The sequence below is a fragment of the Odocoileus virginianus genome, unplaced genomic scaffold, assembly GCF_023699985.2.
Source record: "Odocoileus virginianus isolate 20LAN1187 ecotype Illinois unplaced genomic scaffold, Ovbor_1.2 Unplaced_Scaffold_2, whole genome shotgun sequence".
NCBI classification, from domain to species: domain Eukaryota; kingdom Metazoa; phylum Chordata; class Mammalia; order Artiodactyla; family Cervidae; genus Odocoileus; species Odocoileus virginianus.
This window is the reverse complement of record NW_027224264.1, coordinates 3,773,639-3,792,370: the sequence shown is the minus strand read 5'-3', so window position 1 is coordinate 3,792,370 and position 18,732 is coordinate 3,773,639.

The following is an 18,732-nucleotide window of genomic DNA, read 5'->3' as shown; positions in this document are numbered from 1 at the left end:
TTAAAGGCACTTGAAAATTAGCAAATACAAAAAAGACTCTGACCTTCCTTCTTTTTCTTATAGTAAGAGGTAACATTCCATTTTTAAAAAATGTTTTCCCTATACCAGAAAGATAATGACATCATGATCATCAAGGATGAGGTGTTGAAGCTGAGAAAATTGTTAAGAGATCTTGTTAAAAGAATTGTTATCTTCCTTTAGCCTTCAACATAGTTTAGTAGTCACTTTTGCACAATTGCCTTTCTTTGTTCAACCTAACATAAAAGGAAGCAGATTTTACTTCATTCTTGGGTCTTCATCCTTTATGACAGCTCCCGTATTATATAGAATTTATATTAAATAAACTTATATGCTTTTCTCCTGTTGATCTGTTTTATGTCAATTTAATTCTCAGGCACAGTGAAAAAGAACTCTGATAAACTAAAGGTAGATGTTTGCCTCCCCTGCAATATGATTCAGTTTAACTTGATAGATCTCTACATTGTTATCCAACCAATCTATACTTGAGTAATTTACAAGAAACTCACCATTTTCTGATGTTTCCTCTTCTAACCATGGTTGTTTTATTCTTTCAATAAGGAAAGTATGGCTTGGTTTCTTTTAACTGTTTAACCAACTAATCTTTATTCACTGTAGTGGAAACAGCGAAAATCTGTATGTATTTTAGGAACATACAGGCAAGGTTTAAAAAGTGCTTGAATGGTTGAAAATACCAGCTGAATTAAGGAAGCATATTCCCCTGTTCTATATCAAATGTTTAAATTTCTTTTCATGAGTGCTGTTAATAACTAAAATATAGTATAGAAAATAATAAGTATACAGAATAATTGTATTAATGTTGTAAGAGATCAATCCTGGATTATTGTATGGAACATATTCACAACTCTCTTAGTAGTACCAAACAAATAACTACTATTAGATTTCTGTTTAGTTAAGAATGACTATCAATGCTAGATATAATTTTCAAAATAAAACCTGCAATGGTGAAGTTAATTCTAGTTGTAATTTAGATTCAACTTTATTAAGGAATCATTTGTATATAATAAAATCTACTGTGTCGAATTCAATCTGTAAGTAGTGTAACCATTGCCATAATCAAGATATAAGACATTTTCATCACCCTTACCTGTCCCCTCCTGACTAGTTCCTCAACTAGAACTTCTATAAAGACAAGTGAATGTGATCCTTTAAAAAAGCAAATATGTAAAGTATTAGCCTCCAATTAAATAAGTTTATAATTTTTAAAATGCAAATAGAGTTTCTATAAGTAAATAAATATATGTAGATATAAAAATGATATGAATATATGTGAAAGTCAAGTCACTCAGTCATGTCTGACTCTTTGCGACCACATGGACTGTAGCCTACCAGGCTCCTCTGTCCTTGGGATTTTCCAGGCAAGAATACTGAAGTGGGTTGCCATTTCCTTCTCCAGGAGATCTTCCTGACCCAGGGATTGAACCCGGGTCTCCCACATTGTAGGCAGACGCTTTACCATCTGAGCCACCAGGGAAGTCCATGAATGTATGTAAATATCTATAAATCAACATCTATCTCACATCAAAATATAATGAATGGATTAAATAACACACTAAACAAAGCAGAAGAAAAAAATTAATGAACTGAAAGGTTTGAAGTTATTTACTAAAAATTAGACCAGAGAAATTATAGCTATAAAATATGAGACGTTAGGATATAGTATTGAATGACTTCTGAGAGGTAAGACACAGATTCCTTTCTTAATCACAATATTTTTAGTCTGCTCCAAATATATTGAATAAAGTAAAAATTTCCTCAAACTCTTGGAGTAGGACAATAAATTTGTTGTATATATTGTATTACCTGAGAATTACCTTCAATTATAGCATTGGGTCTATGGGAGAAATGTATTCCAAGTTAAAAATAGCTGAAATGCATTGAAATTTTGTAACAAAAAAATCATATTTTATGTCATGACACATACTTACTGTATATATACATTTCTTTATTATTTCTGTTGGTATTCTTTTGCTTCCTATTCATACTTTCATCCACAGTACTATAATAATTATAATCTCTAAATGGAATAACAAATATAAGAATATTCTTTATTGTGATACCATGTGTATTTCCTTATTTGAACCATTCCTTTGTGTTTTTCTGAAACAAAAATATAAACCCCGTGATTTACGTATTTGTTCTATCAATGTTTAAATACAGTATGAAAAATTACAAGAGATTAACTTCTTTAAGACTCTGAAGGTGAAATAAAGATATCCATCTCCCATTTTAAAATGTTTTTTAAATCTCTGAATAAGTATCAAGAGATAGATAGAAGTTATTATAAATTAGTTTAAATTTTATGAAGAAATATTGCTTATTTCAAGGATTTTGAATAGAATTTTTTTCATTTAGTATTCTATCCTGAATAAAGACTTCTTTTCAGTGTATGAGAATTGTTCCTCTACTCTGATCAATTTAATTTGCCTTCAACTGGATTCAATTATGATTGTATCTAACTCATCATTCTAAGTTTTAAAAATATGCTTTTGAAATCCTTCAGTTTATTGTATCTATAATTCCTATTTGAGATTCCAGAATACATAAAGCACTTCAAATAGAACTAACTTTAAAACTTAGAGTTCACAAAATATATTAAAACCTTGATTTAATAGATGCCTAAGAAATACTGTTTAAATGCTCTCCTGAAGTGACAATTATGCAAAAAACCCATTGTCTTACATTTTATTATTTAAAAGTTTTCTAAAGTACCTGTGTCTACTTTGCTTTTACCTACTATATTAAAGTGATTTTAACGACATTTCTCTTTTAAAACACTACAGTGCTTCAGGGTCATCTGTTAGCATAGCACTTCATAGTGTAGATGAGTTTATATGCTGAAGCTGCAAAGACTAAACCATCTGTATACTAAATCTAGAGCATTTCCTGAAAGTTACCTATAAATTGTATATTTTGTCATGAACATGTTATCATTAGTATCTTCCAGATAGGTTGAAATGTCAGAAATCCTGATTATTTGAGAGTAATAGTGAACTGGATTCTAGATTATTTATATTATTACAGCTAAACATATCTAAGTTGTGTGAGGTGTAGCCCTAATAACAGTGTCAAAATCAAAACCCATCAGTCATTTTTTTTGTGTTATATAGGATAATGCAATACCTCTGGTGAATCATATGCAAAGTGAAGGTGAAAGTTGCTCAGTTATGTCTGACTCTTTGTGACTCCATGGCCTATGTAGTCCGTGAAATTCTCTAGGCCAGAATACTGGAGTGATTAGCCTTTCCTTTCTCCGGGGGATCTTCCCAACCTAGGGATCGAACCCAGGTCTCCCACGTTGCAGGTGGATTCTTTACCAGCTGAGCCACAATGGAAGCCCAAGAATACTGGAGTGGGTAGCCTATCCCTTCTCCAGGGGATCTTCCCAACCCAGGAATTGAACCAGAGTCTTCTGCATTGCAGGCAGATTCTTTACCAACTGAGCTATCAGGGAAGCCCAACATATGCAAAAGTGGCCTTCTGATTCTTCCTATTCCTCTAAGTGCCTGCCACTTCGCTCATGAAAATGTAGTCTATTTCCTTTTCACATGAATCTGGAAGGGGGGGTGTGACGTACTGTGAACAATTGAATATGATAGAATTGATGTTGTGCGATGTCTGGGCCTAGGCCTTAAGAAGTCTTTAAGAATTTGCATTTTCTCTCTTAAAAACTAGTCACCCTAAAAAGATGTCTGGGTAACTGAGTGGAGGAAACATATGTGAGAAAGAAGCCTATCCAAATTTTAGTTGTTCTAACCATCCTAGCAAAGTTGCCATAACTTTGAGTGAATTCATGTTGGCTTCAGCGAAGACCCTGGATGAATGCAATTTGCAGAATTATATCTGCACAAATGTTGTCAAGAAGTGTACAACAATATTGGCACAATGTTGTACATCAATATTCTTTAATTTAATAAAATAAAAAAAGAAAGTGCACAACAAAGACAAGACAACTCACAGAATCATTAGAAATAATATTCATCGAAATTTTAAGTCATGTTGTGTTAAGTGTTTTGTTATGCTGGCTGAGGAGATTACTGATCAAATATTTGAAAATGTCAAATAGCTTACTTTAAGAGAGTATGATAAAGTCCTACAAGAGAAAGGTAAACTAAGTAAGGAAAATTAATTATGACCCAAAACAATCTCTCAAGCAGGCAAAAAATTTTCATAGTAAGAAATGCCAAATGACACAGGTGATAGTGAGACCAGTAAAACTTAGCCTAAAAATCAGGATAAAATCAAACTGTATAGCTGTAAAAATCTTTGTCAAGACCTTGACAATATTTGTTTGGTCCCCTTCACTAAATAAATTTTCCAAATGTTGTCCGACAGCAGCCTGCCACTTTCACAGTAGAGAGAGGTAAATCTAAGAAAGAATTATGATTGTGGCATAAGATGATTTGAAATAAGCTTCACTGAAAACCCACAAAAGTTTTAAGAGAATTATACTTGAAACAGCATCCTGGACTAAAAGCATAGTGATAGTTCAAAATAAGACCCTCTCTACAAATTTTCTATTGGCAATAAAAAGATGGAGGGAATTATTCAGTTGCTAACATAGATCATATATTATGGAAAAATAAAGACTTAAAGAGTGGAGCCAAGAACTACTAAGAACAGTGGATTAAGAAACTATTTCCATAAAATTACAAGTGGACCTTAATCAAGGAACATCTTCTGTCAACAAGAAGGGGAAATTCATTATATGTCCCTGGCACAATTTCCCATCTTTTGAACAGATCAGTGTACCAGTGTGCCTTTTTTCAAATGATGTAAATTAAACTGTGATCATTATTCTTTTAGTTGTGTGTTACCTTAGTATGTTGGGTGTCTGGGGGCAAATATTTGTTCTAATTCATAGGTTTCCAGAACAAGACTTTTCTTGCTTAAAGAGCTTTATCTACTTCTGAACATAATGCTGATAATGAAACCTTCGATTTTGTATTGATGTCATAGCAAAAAATGATATTGGATGGAGTGGATAATAGGAATTAGTGTATTTTGCATCAGGGAGATATGTGGATTATTGTGGCCTGAGGGTGTATTGGGATGTTTGCAAAGATGCCACTAATATTTCTTCCTATACTTTTATATTTCTTCTCCCTCTCTCTCAAAAGATATATTCTCTTTGCTTTTCCTTAAAGTGTGGGCTTGCTCTTGTGACTTGCTTTGACCAATAAAATATGAAAGTTATGCTCTGAGATTTCCAAACCCAGTCCCTAGAAAAGATCTGGTAGCTTCCATTTTCTACCCATTGAGATTCAGCACCATGTAACAGAACTCAAGTAAAACTGCTGGATGGTAAGACAACACAAGGATCAAAAGGATAACTGGCTGATATCTATTCTAGCTACCCTAGCTGACTTGCCATATAGGTGAGTAAAATTGTTCTAGGCATCTCAAACCCAACTCAACTCACAGATAAATGCAGCTTCAGCTGAAAACATACAGCATGTAACAGCCCAGTTGATTTTAGGCAACCCAGAAAATTGTGAGAAAAAAGTGTTCATTTTAAGCCATAAAGTTTTAAAATACAAAGACCACTACAATGTTGTAAAGTAATTAGCCTCCAACTAATAAAAATAAATGGAAAAAAAATAATGCCATTTAAAGCAAAAGAAAAATACACAACAGAGACATTCCCTTTTTTTAAAATTTATTTTTGGCTGTGCTAGGTCTTCATTGCTGCATGGGCTTTTCTCTAGTTGTGGCGAGTGGGGGCTACTCTCTAGCTGCGTTGTGGTGGTCTCTCATTGCAGAGCATGGGCTCTAGGGTGCGTGGTCTCCACTATTTGCAGCATGTGGGCTCAGTAGTTGCAGCTTCTGGGCTCTAGAGCACAGGCTCAATATTTATGGCACGCTGGGCTTAGTTGCTCCGCAGTATGCGGGATCTTCTTGGATCAGGGATGGAACCTGCATCTCCTTCATTGGCAGGCAGATTCTTTACCACTGAGCCACCAGGGAAGAGACATTCTCTTTTTAATAGCCATGAATAAGATGGTGGGCTATGTTTCTAAAGAGAATTAGTCTGATGGGTTTATTTATGTGAGAAGTTTTAATTTTTCAAAATTTATTTACTCTTTGTATATAGGAATATTGTGCTCTGATCAAGGTATTGTTGGCAAATGAAGCTATTCTAAAATTGCATAATCACTGGTGGAATGATTCTTTGAATCATTAAAAACAAGCATTCAAATGTTTTGATAAATATTGGTGTGTTCACTTGATGTAATAATTAGTCCATCCATATTTAATTCTAATTATTTCAATAATGTTCTATGAATAATCATATTGCTATTTAAAAACATGTTTGGGGATTTTAAAATGATGAAACATTACTCAGATTCAGTTTTAGACTTTCATCATGATAAAACAAAGGAACTTGTTTCACTGTATAATTTTATCAGTTTCAATTAGTAAAATAGATGTACAAAGAATATCATGTATAAATTATTAATAGGCCACTAACTCTTTTAACCATGGAAGGACAAATTACACAAATTTCTGTCTATTTCATATTATAAATGCTAATGGGTGCTAAACTGCTCTATTTCATTTTTTCAACCAGAACTTAGTGCTATGTGCAAGAGTAGGATTATGTTAGGTAAAGTGAGTGATCTCCAATAGAGACTTGATTCTTGTATACCAGATTGTTGTTGTTCAGTCACTAAGTTGTATCCAACTCTTTGTGACCCCATGAACTGCAGCACTCCAGGCTTCCCTGTCCTTCACTATCTCCCTGAGTTTGCTCAAATTCATGTCCATTGACTCAATGATGCCAGAGAGAGCTTCCAAAATCAGACTAAAATATTACATGGAGGGCTCTCGGAAAGTTATGTTTTTTTAAATCTTTTCTTCGATGATAATGATGATGACAATGACAATGATGATGATTACGATGACAATGATTTGAGGAAAAATTATTCAGAAATGAAAAAAGAGAAGGCAAGTATATTTTCATATGGTTGATCTTGTCAAATTATGTGAAGTTCCATCATAGAACTCGGCCAGATAGATGGACACAGGGTAAAATTGATAGAAGTGTCAGGCAAGTAGGCGCATGATGAAATAGAGACAAGATGATGCAGAAAATAAACTTTATTTTCTTAATAATTTTTACAAATGCTTACTCTCCATGTGACATGAATCTCTACTTACCCTGCAGATTTGTTGCTTGAATAAAATAAAGGATGTCAAATTACACATGATTTTCAAAAATAAAGCATTATATGCCTGTAAAGTTATTACTCTTGCTTATTGAGTGCATCAAAGAGAGATTTTAATTCATTCATTTAAAACAAATATTTACTGGAAATTCACATCCTGGGTCGGACACTGGAAATTCTACATATTAAAGACACTGATGCCATCAGAAATTCTCAGTCAAATGGTAGATATAATAGAAATATGTATAGTACTTTCCAATGTACTCAGGGTTTTAACAGGTAATAAAATGTCATATTGAACAATGATTCTTCCTGGGATATTTAGTATATGATATTTATATTATTGAAACATGAAGGATGACTAGTTTTTCACAAAGCAGAGAGGAGGAGGGGAAAAGAAGGCCACAAAAGATGTGAAAAATGATGAGGAATTCAATGTGGCTTTGGTCAGTTATTTGTAAGGGCAAGTAGAAGAATATAAGGCTAGAATTTAAGAGGACATTTAATGCCTTCTTAAGAATTTTGGCATGCTAATAATTTTGAATTTTATCTTTCATAAAATAAGATGAGCATTTTTTTCACAAATACCAGCAAAGAGTTTTAGAGAAAATCAAGCTGAAAAATATTTATTTAATGATAATTGTATTCTCTATTGCTTTTCATGACACTGTTTGGCATAGGAGGTAATTCAATAGAAGTCCTGCTTCATATTACTAAAAATTACTACAGAAAAATTTAATTTATTTAATTTATTCATATTTATTAATAACCATTGCAACCTCCTAATTCAAAGCATTTTTCTTTGTCCCGTAAGAGTTACACAGGTGAATCAATCCTGTAGGAAATTTACTAGAGAATATAGGATATGTACAATAAATATAGAGAAATAGGTGTGATTTAATTGGTACAGATTAAAACCTATGTAAAACCAATAAAGAATAGTTCCTTCTACAAGATTTTGGGGAGGCTGGTAAAAAACACCCTATTGGTCATGTAGACATTTTATCACATTTCAGATTTTGCTTATTTCATGCAATATTTTTGGAGGGACTTAGACAAATGGATACATATAGATCTAGAATAGAATCTATCAAACTTTTTTGGTAAAGGGCCAAATACTAAATTTTAGGCTTTATAATCCAGATGGTCTCTGTTGCAACTTCAGAATTTCATGGGCACTATAATTTGAATTTCACATAATTTTCACATGTCACAAAATACTGCTCTGTGGTTTTTGTCACCATTTAAAATTTTTAGAAACATCCTTTGCTGTGTACTATGTAAAAATGGACAGTAAAATAAATTTAGCCTATAGTCTGTGGTTTACTGACTCCTGATCAGTCTAGTCCATTCCTTTTTACTGCTGTGTAGTGTTCCATGCTTACTATTTCTCCATTGTACATAGCTCAGAGAGGAATGATTGATTCATTGGCCAATCTGTCTTCAACTATATTCTCCAAAGTAAATCAGTTTAAATCCTTCATAATCATATAAGAGATTCTTTTTTCCACATTTGTGCCCATGCTCTGTATTCTTCAGCATATGTATTTTCCTGAAACTCATGTCTAAGACAACAGATAAATTCAGGTTTGATTTATTATTTTATTTTGCAGCCAAAGAATCACAAACTTAGAGAGCACTTATACATGTAGTACAAATCACTTTTATTTTTCTAAACCACTTGTAAGTTGTCAACCTGTCTCATCATTTCTGAAAATGTTGTGCATGTGTGAAGCAAACAAGGATATTCTGTTACATAAACACAAAAAATAATTGGACAGAACTAGAGAATCATACACATGCATACATACAAACACACATCACATGTATGCTTATTTTAGTTTCTATCTGTATATGTTGAAACCCATGAGATTCTTAGATGCTGAAAATATATGCCAGTCGGTACTTTCAACATTAATACCCTCCATAACCTACTCAGGATATAATATGTTAAATCTCTTATCTGCATTGGCACTCACACGAATGTTCTCTTTACCTTGACCAGAGCTCTGATACTCTAACACTCTACATCATGGCTTCTCACCTCAGTCCACCCACTGCAACTACTACATTGCTCTGCCCTACCTAATACTTTTATACTTTAATTATTCAGTAAGAGAAGGGCAGGGTAGTAAATATAGATCTAATTGCAATTCCAATTTGCCAGTTAACAAATTTTCATATATTATTTCATTATTCAGATTTCCTTTCATATGAACTGCCTGTTCTTACATTTGACTATATTTTCTTTTCTTAATATAAATTTATTTATTTTAATTGGAGGTTAATTACTTTACAAAATTGTATTGGTTTTGCCATACATTGACATGAATCTATTCAGAAAACTGCTGAAAGAAATTAAATAAGATACAAAGAAAGAGAAAGAAAACCTGTATTCATGAATTGGAAGACATAGTATTTTTAAGATGACAATACTGCCCAAAGTGATCTACAGACGCAATGCAATCCCTATCAAAATCTAATGACATTATTGTGCAGAAATAGAAAAAGTCATTATAAAATTCACATGGCATCTCGAGGGACCATGAATAGCTAAAACAATCTTGAAAATGCCAGATTTGGAGGTATTGCACTTAATTTCATTTTCTTTTTACAAATATGCAGCAATCAAAAGTGTGTTACTAACATAAAGGCTAGACAAATGGGATAGAATAGAGAGTCCAGAAATAAACTCTTACATACAAGGTTAAATTATCTATCCTTGAGAATGGTCTGTGTACAGTTAATAGAGTATGTTCTGATGCTACTGAATGGAACTGTCTTTGCTTCTCTGTTAGTTCCAATTGAACTAGACTATTGTTTAAGACAAGTTGTTTCCTTACTAATTTTCTGCCTAAATAACTTGTCTGCAATTAAAAGTGAGATATTGAAGTTTCCTACTCTTACTGTATTGCTGTCTATTTCTCCCTTCAATTCTGCTAATATTTGCTCAAAATATCTAGTTTCTCCAATGTTGGGTACATATGCATTTACATTTGTTATATCTTCTTTATGAATTGACCTTCACTTCATAGTGACCCTCTTTGTTTCTTGTAACCAATTTTGACTGAGAGTCCATTTGATACATTAGATCAAATGCAAATTGGGGCTTCCCTGGTAGCTCAGCTAGTAAAGAATCTGCCTGCAATGCAAGAGACCCTGGTTCGATTCCTGGGTTGGGAAGATTCCCTGGAGGAGGGAATGGCAACCCACTCCAGTATTCTTGCCTGGAGAATCCCATGGACAGAGGAACCTGGCGGGCTACAGTCCATGGAGTCACAGAGTCAGACACAACTGAGTGACTAAGCATCGCACAGCAAGTATATCCACTTCTGCTCTCTTTGATTATCTTTTACATGAATTTTTTTTCTGTTGCTTCACTCTCAGGCTATGGTTCCCTAAAGATAAAGTGAATTTCTTGTAGGCCACACACAGTAGGGGTTTTAAAAAATCCATTCATCTACTCAATATCTTTTGATTAGATAACTGAATTCACTTACTTTTTAAGTAACAATGTTAATAAATAAGGACTCACTATTTTCTGTTTTGTCGTTTCTTTGTTCCTTTCTCTCTTGCTGTCTTCCTTTTGTGATTTGTTGACTATTTGTAGTGGAATGCTTTGGTTTCCTTTTCTTTAACTGTTGTGTGTCTAGTAGAGATTACTGTGAGACTTATAGCCAACATCTCATAACAATAGCAAATTAACTTCAATTGCATACAGAAACTCTACATTTTATTTCTCTTTGCCCAGGTTTTATTCTATTGATGTCTTGTTTTGCATCTACTCATGTGATGTTTTCTTTGCATTGATCACTGAGGAAGTCTTTCTTTTTTATTTTATTATTTTTTAAAATTAAGTTACTTATTTTAATTGGAGGCTAATTACTTTACAATATTGTAGTGGTTTTTGCCATATATTGACATGAATCAACCATGGGTATACATGTGTTCCCCATCCTGAACCCCACTCCCACCTCCCTCCCCATCCCATCCCTCAGGGTCATCCCAGTGCACCAGCCCTGAGCACCCTGTCTCATGCATCGAACCTGGACTGGCGATCTGTTTCACATATGATAATATACATGTTTCAATGCTATTCTCTCAGATCATCCCACCCTCACCTTCTCCCACAGAGTCCAAAAGTCTGTTCTTTACATCTGTGTCTCTTTTGCTGTCTTGCATATAGGGCCATCATTACAATCTTTCTAAATTCCATATGTATGCATTAATATACTGTATTGGTGCTTTTCTCTTTGACTTACTTCACTCTGTATAATAGGCTCCAGTTTCATCCACCTCATTAGAACTGATTCAAATGCATTCTTTTTAATAGCTGAGTAACATTCCATTGTGTATATGTACCACAGCTTTCTTATCCATTCGTCTGCCAATGGACATCTAGGTTGCTTCCATTTCTCCAAAGAAGACATACAGATTGCTAACAAACACATGAAAAGATGTTCACTATCACTCATTATCAGAGAAATGCAAATCAAAACCACAGTGAGGTACCATCTCACGCCAGTCAGAATGGCTGCTATCAAAAAGTCTACAAACAATAAATGCTGGAGAGGGTGAGGAGAAAAAATGAACCCTCTTACACTGTTGGTGGGAATGCAAACTAGTACAGCCACTATGGAGAACAGTGCAGAGATTCCTTAAAAAACTGGAAACAGAACTGCCATACGACCCAGCAATCCCACTGCTGGGCATACACACCGAGGAAACCAGACCTGAAAGAGACACGTGTACCCCAGTGTTCATCACAGCACCGTTTACAATAGCCAAGACTTTCTTATCTCTCCTTGCTGCTCTTTGGAACTCTGCATTCATATGGGTATATCTTTCCTTTTCTCCTTTACTGTTAGCATCTCTTCTTTTCTCAGCTATTTGTAAGGTATCCTCAGGCAACCGTTTTGCCTTTTTCATTTCTTTTTTGCGGGGATGGTCTTGATTTACTTAACTGCTTATTTAACATATTCAGAGTACATCATGCGAAATGGTGGGCTGCATGAAGCACAAGCTGGAATCAACATTGCCAGAAGAAATATCAATAACCTCAGATATGCAAATGACACCACAATTATGGCAGAAAGTGAAAAGAATTTAAGAGCCTCTTGATGAAAGTGAAAGAAGAGAGTGAAAAAGTTGGCTTCAAACTCAACATTCAAAAAACAAAGTTCATGGCATCTGGTCCCATCACGTCATGGCAAATACATGGGGGAAACAATGGAAACAGTGAGACGTTTTATTTTGGGGGGGGGGGGGTTCCAAAGTCTAACAGCTGGTGACTCCAGCCATGAAATTAAAAGACACTTGTTCCTTGGAAGAAAAGCTATGACCAACCTAGACAGCATACTAAAAAGCAGAGACATTACTTTGCCAACAAAGATCTGTCTAGTCAAAGCTATGGTTTTTCCAGTATTCATGTATGGATGTGAGAGTTGGACTATAAAGAAAGCTGAGTGCCAAAAAATTGATGCTTTTGAACTGTGGTGTTGGAGAAGACTCTTGAGAGTCCCTCCAATTGCAAGGAGATCCAATCAGTCTCTCCTAAAGGAAATCAGTCCTGAATATTCACTGGAGGAACTGATGCTGAAGCCAAAACTCCAGAGGATGAGATGGTTGGATAGCATCACTGACTCTATGGACATGAGTTTGAGTAAGCTTCAGGAGTTGGCAATGGACAGGGAAGCCTGGTGTGCTGCAGTCCAAAGACTCTTTGCTGGGGTCACAAAGAGTCAGACATGACTGAGAAACTGAACTGAACTGATGTGATGTATGTATTAACAAATTATTTCATCCACAGTTATTTTTAATACTTGTGTCTTTTATATCAGAGCTAAAATGGATTCACCTACCAAATAATTAGAGCATTCTGAATTGATATATTTATATTCACCAACGAATTTATTATTTCATTGAGGTAAAAAAAAAAAAAACATGTTTTGTATTACTTATGTCCTGTTAAAATTTTGTTGTTTATTTCATGGCCGAGAATATTTTCTCTCTTGGAGAATGTTTCATGTGTACTTGATAAAGATGTATATGATGCTGTTGTTGAATGAAATGTTTTATTAGATATCAGTTAGGACTAGTTGGTTTATTGTGTCACTCAGTTCAGTTCAGTGGCTCAGTCATGTCTGATTCTTTGAGACCTAATGGACTGCAGCATGCCAGGCCTGCAACCACAGGGACTGCAGCATACCTGTCCATCACCAACACTCGGAGTTTACTCAAACTCATGTGCATTGAATTGGTGATGCCATCCAGCCATCGCATCCTCTGTCTTTCCCTTCTCCTCCTGCCTTCAATCTTTTCCAGCACCAGGGTCTTTTCCAATGAGTTCATTCTTCACATCAGGTGGCCAAAGTATTGGAGTTTCAGCTTCAGCATCAGTCCTTCCAATGAACACCTAGGACTGATCTCCTTTAGGATGGACTGGTTGGATCTCCTTGCAGTCCAAGGGACTCTCAAGAGTCTTCTCCAACACCACAGTTCAAAAGCATTAGTTCTTCAGTGCTCAGCTTTTTTATGGTCCAACTCTCACATCCGTACATGACTGCTGGAAAAACCATAGCTTTGACTAGACGGACCTTTGTTGGCAAAGTAATGTCTCTGCTTTGTAATGTTCTGTCTAGGTTGGTCATAATTTTTCTTCCAAAGAGTAAGTGTCTTTTAATTTCATGGCTGCAGTCACCATCTGCACTGATTTTGGAGCCCAAAAAAATAAAGTCTGTCACTGTTTCCACTGTTTTTCCATCTATTTGCCATGAAGTGATGGGACCAGATGCCATGATCTTAGTTTTCTGAATGTTGTTTTAAGCCAACTTTTTCACCCTCCTCTTTCACTTTCATCAAGAGGTTCTTTAGTTCTTTTTTGCTTTCTGCGATAAGTGTGGTGTCATCTGCATATCTGAGGTTATTGATATTTCTCTCAGAAAATTTGATCCTAGCTTGTCCTTCATCCAGTCCAGCATATTTCATGATGTACTCTGCATATAAGTTAAATAAGCAGGGTGACAATATACAGCCTTGAGGTACTCCTTTCCTGATTTGGAACCAGTCTGTTGTTCCATGTCCAGTTCTAACTGTTGCTTCTTGACCTGTATACAGATTTCTCAGGAGGCAGGTAAGATGGTCTGGTATTCCTATCTCTTGAAGAATTTTCCACAGTCAAATTTTTGGCATAATCAATAAAGCAAAAGTAAATGTTTTTCTGGAACTCTCTTGCTTTTTCAATGATCCAATGGATGTTGGCAATTTGATCTCTGGTTCCTCTGCCTTTTCTAAATCCAGCTTGAACATCTGGAAGTTCACAGTTCATGTACTGTTGAAGCCTGGCTTGGAGAATTTTGAGCATTACTTTACTAGCGTGTGAGATGAGTGCAATTGTGTGGTAGTTTGAGCATTCTCAATTCTATCACCTCTACTAGCTTTCTTCATAGCGTTGCTTCCTAAGGCTAACTTGACTTCACATTCCAGGATGTCTGGCTCTAGGTGAGTGATCACACCATCATGATTATCTGGGTGGTGAAGATCTTTTTTGTGTAGTTCTTCTGTGTATTCTTTCCACTTCTTCTTAATATCTTCTGCTTCTGCTAGGTCCACACTGTTTCTGTCCTTTATTGTGCCCATCTTTGCATGAAATTTTCCCTTGGTATCTCTAATTTTCTTGAAGAGATCTCTAGTCTTTCCCATTCTAGTCCCCTATTTCTCTGATGAACTTCTACCTTTGTTCTGTTATTGAAAGTTCAGTATTAAAGTCTCCAACTGTATTTTTAATTGTCTGTTTTCCATTTTTATCCCCTTTTGATTTATGTCTTTATATAGTTGTTAAAGCTTTCTGATGTATCAACCTTTTTATAGTTCTAAAAATATCCTTTATCTCTGGTAACATTTTTTTGAAGTTTATCTAATATTAATATAGAAGCAACTTTATTGAGGTTACTGTTTGCGTCATATCTTTTTCTGTCCTTTTACTTTCAAACATTGTCTTTAAATCTCAGTCTCTCTTCTTGGACATCATATAGGATCATCATGTTTTATCTAGTCTAATAATGTCTTTCGATTGGATTGAATAATATACTTACATCTAAAATTTTGTTGACATACTTTGATATTGTCTGCCATTTTATATATTTTTTCTATTTCATTCATACATTCTTTTGTCCCTCTAATACTTCTTCACTGTTTTCTAGTGTGGCATTTAAAATTTTTAATGATTTTGTTCACTATTTTATTTGAGTTATCTGCTGCTGCTGCTGCTAAGTTGCTTCAGTCATGCCCGACTCTTAGCGACCCCATGGACTGCAGCCTACCAGGCTCCTCTGTCCATGAGATTTTCCAGGCAAGAGTATTGGAGTGGGGTGCCATTGCCTTTTCCATTTATCTACATAGTGGTTTTTCGGTGGCTTACATTATATTGGGTTGGCCAAATATTTTTCTGGGTTTTTGTAGCACCTTTTGGAAAAACCCAAATGAACATTTTCACTAATCCAATATATACTTTAACTTACCACAGTGAGTTTCAAATTTACACTAAAAATTCCAGTGGGATATGTAAATATCATTCCTCTATAGTGAAACTTTAGATAATATATCATAGTAACTTTGGGGACTTGCTCCTCAAAATCTCTGGGCTTTGTTACTGTTTTTTGCTTTTTAAATTTATTTCGTGGTTTGGCAGATTATCTTTGCCATCTATCTTCCTCCTGCAGTGTTAAGCTTCTGATGTTGCTCCTCAGAGGGGTGTAATCTTTGTTGTACCTACAGTCACCCTATATATCAGTGGTTTGGGCAGGCCCCTTTTTGACTCTGTCTCTTCTCAAGTTCTCTGCTTTCCCACCAGGAAAAATCTTTGAATCAAGGCTCTGGAGTTAGGGCTGGACTCAATGATGAAATTCATTCTGAGTGACACCCCAGCATTATGAACTGAACACTTAGTGAGGCTGGCAGTGAGAAATATGCTCAGTTTTCCTTTCCTTGCTTCTTCATGTGCAGAGCCACAGCCTGTTCAAGACAACTATCCTATGTGTGTGTGTATGTGTGTATACATATATATATATATATATATATATATATATAATTTCAGTAGAATTTTAGGAAAGTCATCCATTTAACCTAAATTAACATATTGAAGATCTTTGCTTGAAAGTTAGTGGCATTAGCAGATTTTCTTCTGCTTGTAAGACCAAAGGAGTTGGTTTTGCCTAGAGTTTAGGGGTTGAGTAATTTGAAGATAAAGCCTAATATCCTCAACTTTCATTCTTTCTGTTAATCATATATTATTTAATTTTTAGCACCTAATAGAATTTCAGACCTTTAAATGTATATTCTATCTTTTTTAATTGAAAAAATATGTCACTGGTGCCTATGGTTTGGTGTTTCATTTCTCAAGGAACTGCTGTGCATTTCCCACCTTCCATGTATTTTGACTTACTAAAATTAGTTGCTTAACCTAGATGCCCATCAGCAGACGAATGGATAAGGAAGCTGTGGTACATATACACCATGGAATATTACTCAGCTGTTAAAAAGAATTCATTTGAATCAGTTCTAATGAGATGGATGAAACTGGAGCCCATTATACAGAGTGAAGTAAGCCAGAAAGATAAAGAACATTACAGCATACTAACACATATATATGGAATTTAGAAAGATGGTAACGATAACCCTATATGCAAAACAGAAAAAGAGACTCAGATGTACAGAACAGACTTTTGGACTCTGTGGGAGAAGGCGAGGGTGGGATGTTCTGAGAGAATAGCATTGAAACAAGTATACTATCAAGGGTGAAACAGATCACCAGCCCAGGCTGGATGCATGAGACAAGTGCTCAGACCTGGTGCACTGGGAAGACCCAGAGGGATCGGGTAGAGAGGGAGGTGGGAGGGGGGATCGGGATGGGGAATACATGTAAATCCATGGCTGATTCATGTCAATGTATGACAAAACCCACTACAATATTGTAAAGTAATTAGCCTCCAACTAATAAAAATAAATGAAAAAAAAAGAAGAATAGAAAATAAAGATATGACAAGGAAAGAAAAAAAATAAAAATAAAATAAAATTAGTTGCTTAAAATTATGTAATCAGATATTCCTGACACTAGACACCAGACACATACAGCAGGCATTGAAAGAGAAATCCATTTGTTATACTGTATACTTTTTTTCTGTTACCTGTTGTATATCCATATAAAAATACTTCTCATTATCATGAATATTTTCTTTAAACAAGCTCAATAATTAAAGACTACTTTTATAGGACAACAGACTATTTTATCACACCAAAACATAAGTAATCCCATCCTTATTTGTAGCATCAATGTTATGTCAGTGGTTTCTTCAAACTGTTGGTGATTTTTAAATGCTTTTCGAAAAATATACCTGTAAAAATGATGTATGTTTTTAAAGAATTTTACTTTGATTACTTAATCCTTTTTTATATGCCTGCATATACTTTTCAATCATCTTTCATAGTTTCCATAAGATATTTTCAAACAAAATGAACAAAATCAAATACATAATCATACGAAACAAGAATGCAAGGATAATTGTAAAAATTTCTTCATAATAATAGTGTTCACTCATATGTGATGCCAAATAGATGGGGAAAAAATGGAAACAGTGACAGACATTATTTTCTTGGGCTCCAAAATCACTGCATATGTTGACTGCAGCCATGAAATTAAAAGATGCTTGCTCCTTAGAAGAAAATCTATGACAAACCTAAGCAGCATATTAAAAAGCAGAGACATCATTGTGCCAACAAAGGTCTCTATAGTCAAAGCTATGGTTATTCCATTAGTCACGTACAGATGTGAGAGTTGGAAAATAAAGAAGGCTAAGCACTGAAGAATTGATGCTTCTGAACTGCAGTGTTGGAGAAGAATTTTGAGAGCAAGGAAATCAAATCACTCAATCCTAAAGAAATCAACCCTGAATATTCATTGGAAGGATGGATGCTGAAACTGAAACTCCAATACTTTGGCCAGTTCAGTTCAGTTTAGTTGCTCAGTCATGTCCGACTCTTTGCGACCCCATGAATTGCAGCACGCCAGGCCTCCCTGTGTCCATCACCAACTCCCGGAGTTTACTCAAACTCATGTCCATCGAGTCAGTGATGCCATCCAGCCGTCTCATCTTCTGTCGTCTCCTTCTCCTCCTGCTCCCAATCCCTCCCAGCATCGGGAGTCAAGTCTTCCCGTGAGGTGGCCAAAGTACTGGAGTTTCAGCTTCAGCATCAGTCCTTCCAAAGAACACCCAGGACTGATCTCCTTTAGGATGGACTGGTTGGATCTCCTTGCAGTCCAAAGGACTCTCAAGAGTCTTCTCCAACACCACAGTTCAAAAGCATCAATTTTTCAGCACTCAGCTTTCTTCACAGTCCAACTCTAACATCCATACATGACCAACTGGAAAAACCATAGCCTTGACTAGATGGACCTTTGTTGGCAAAGTATTGTCTCGGCTTTTTAATACGCTGCCCAAGTTGGTCATAAATTTCCTTCCAAGGAGTA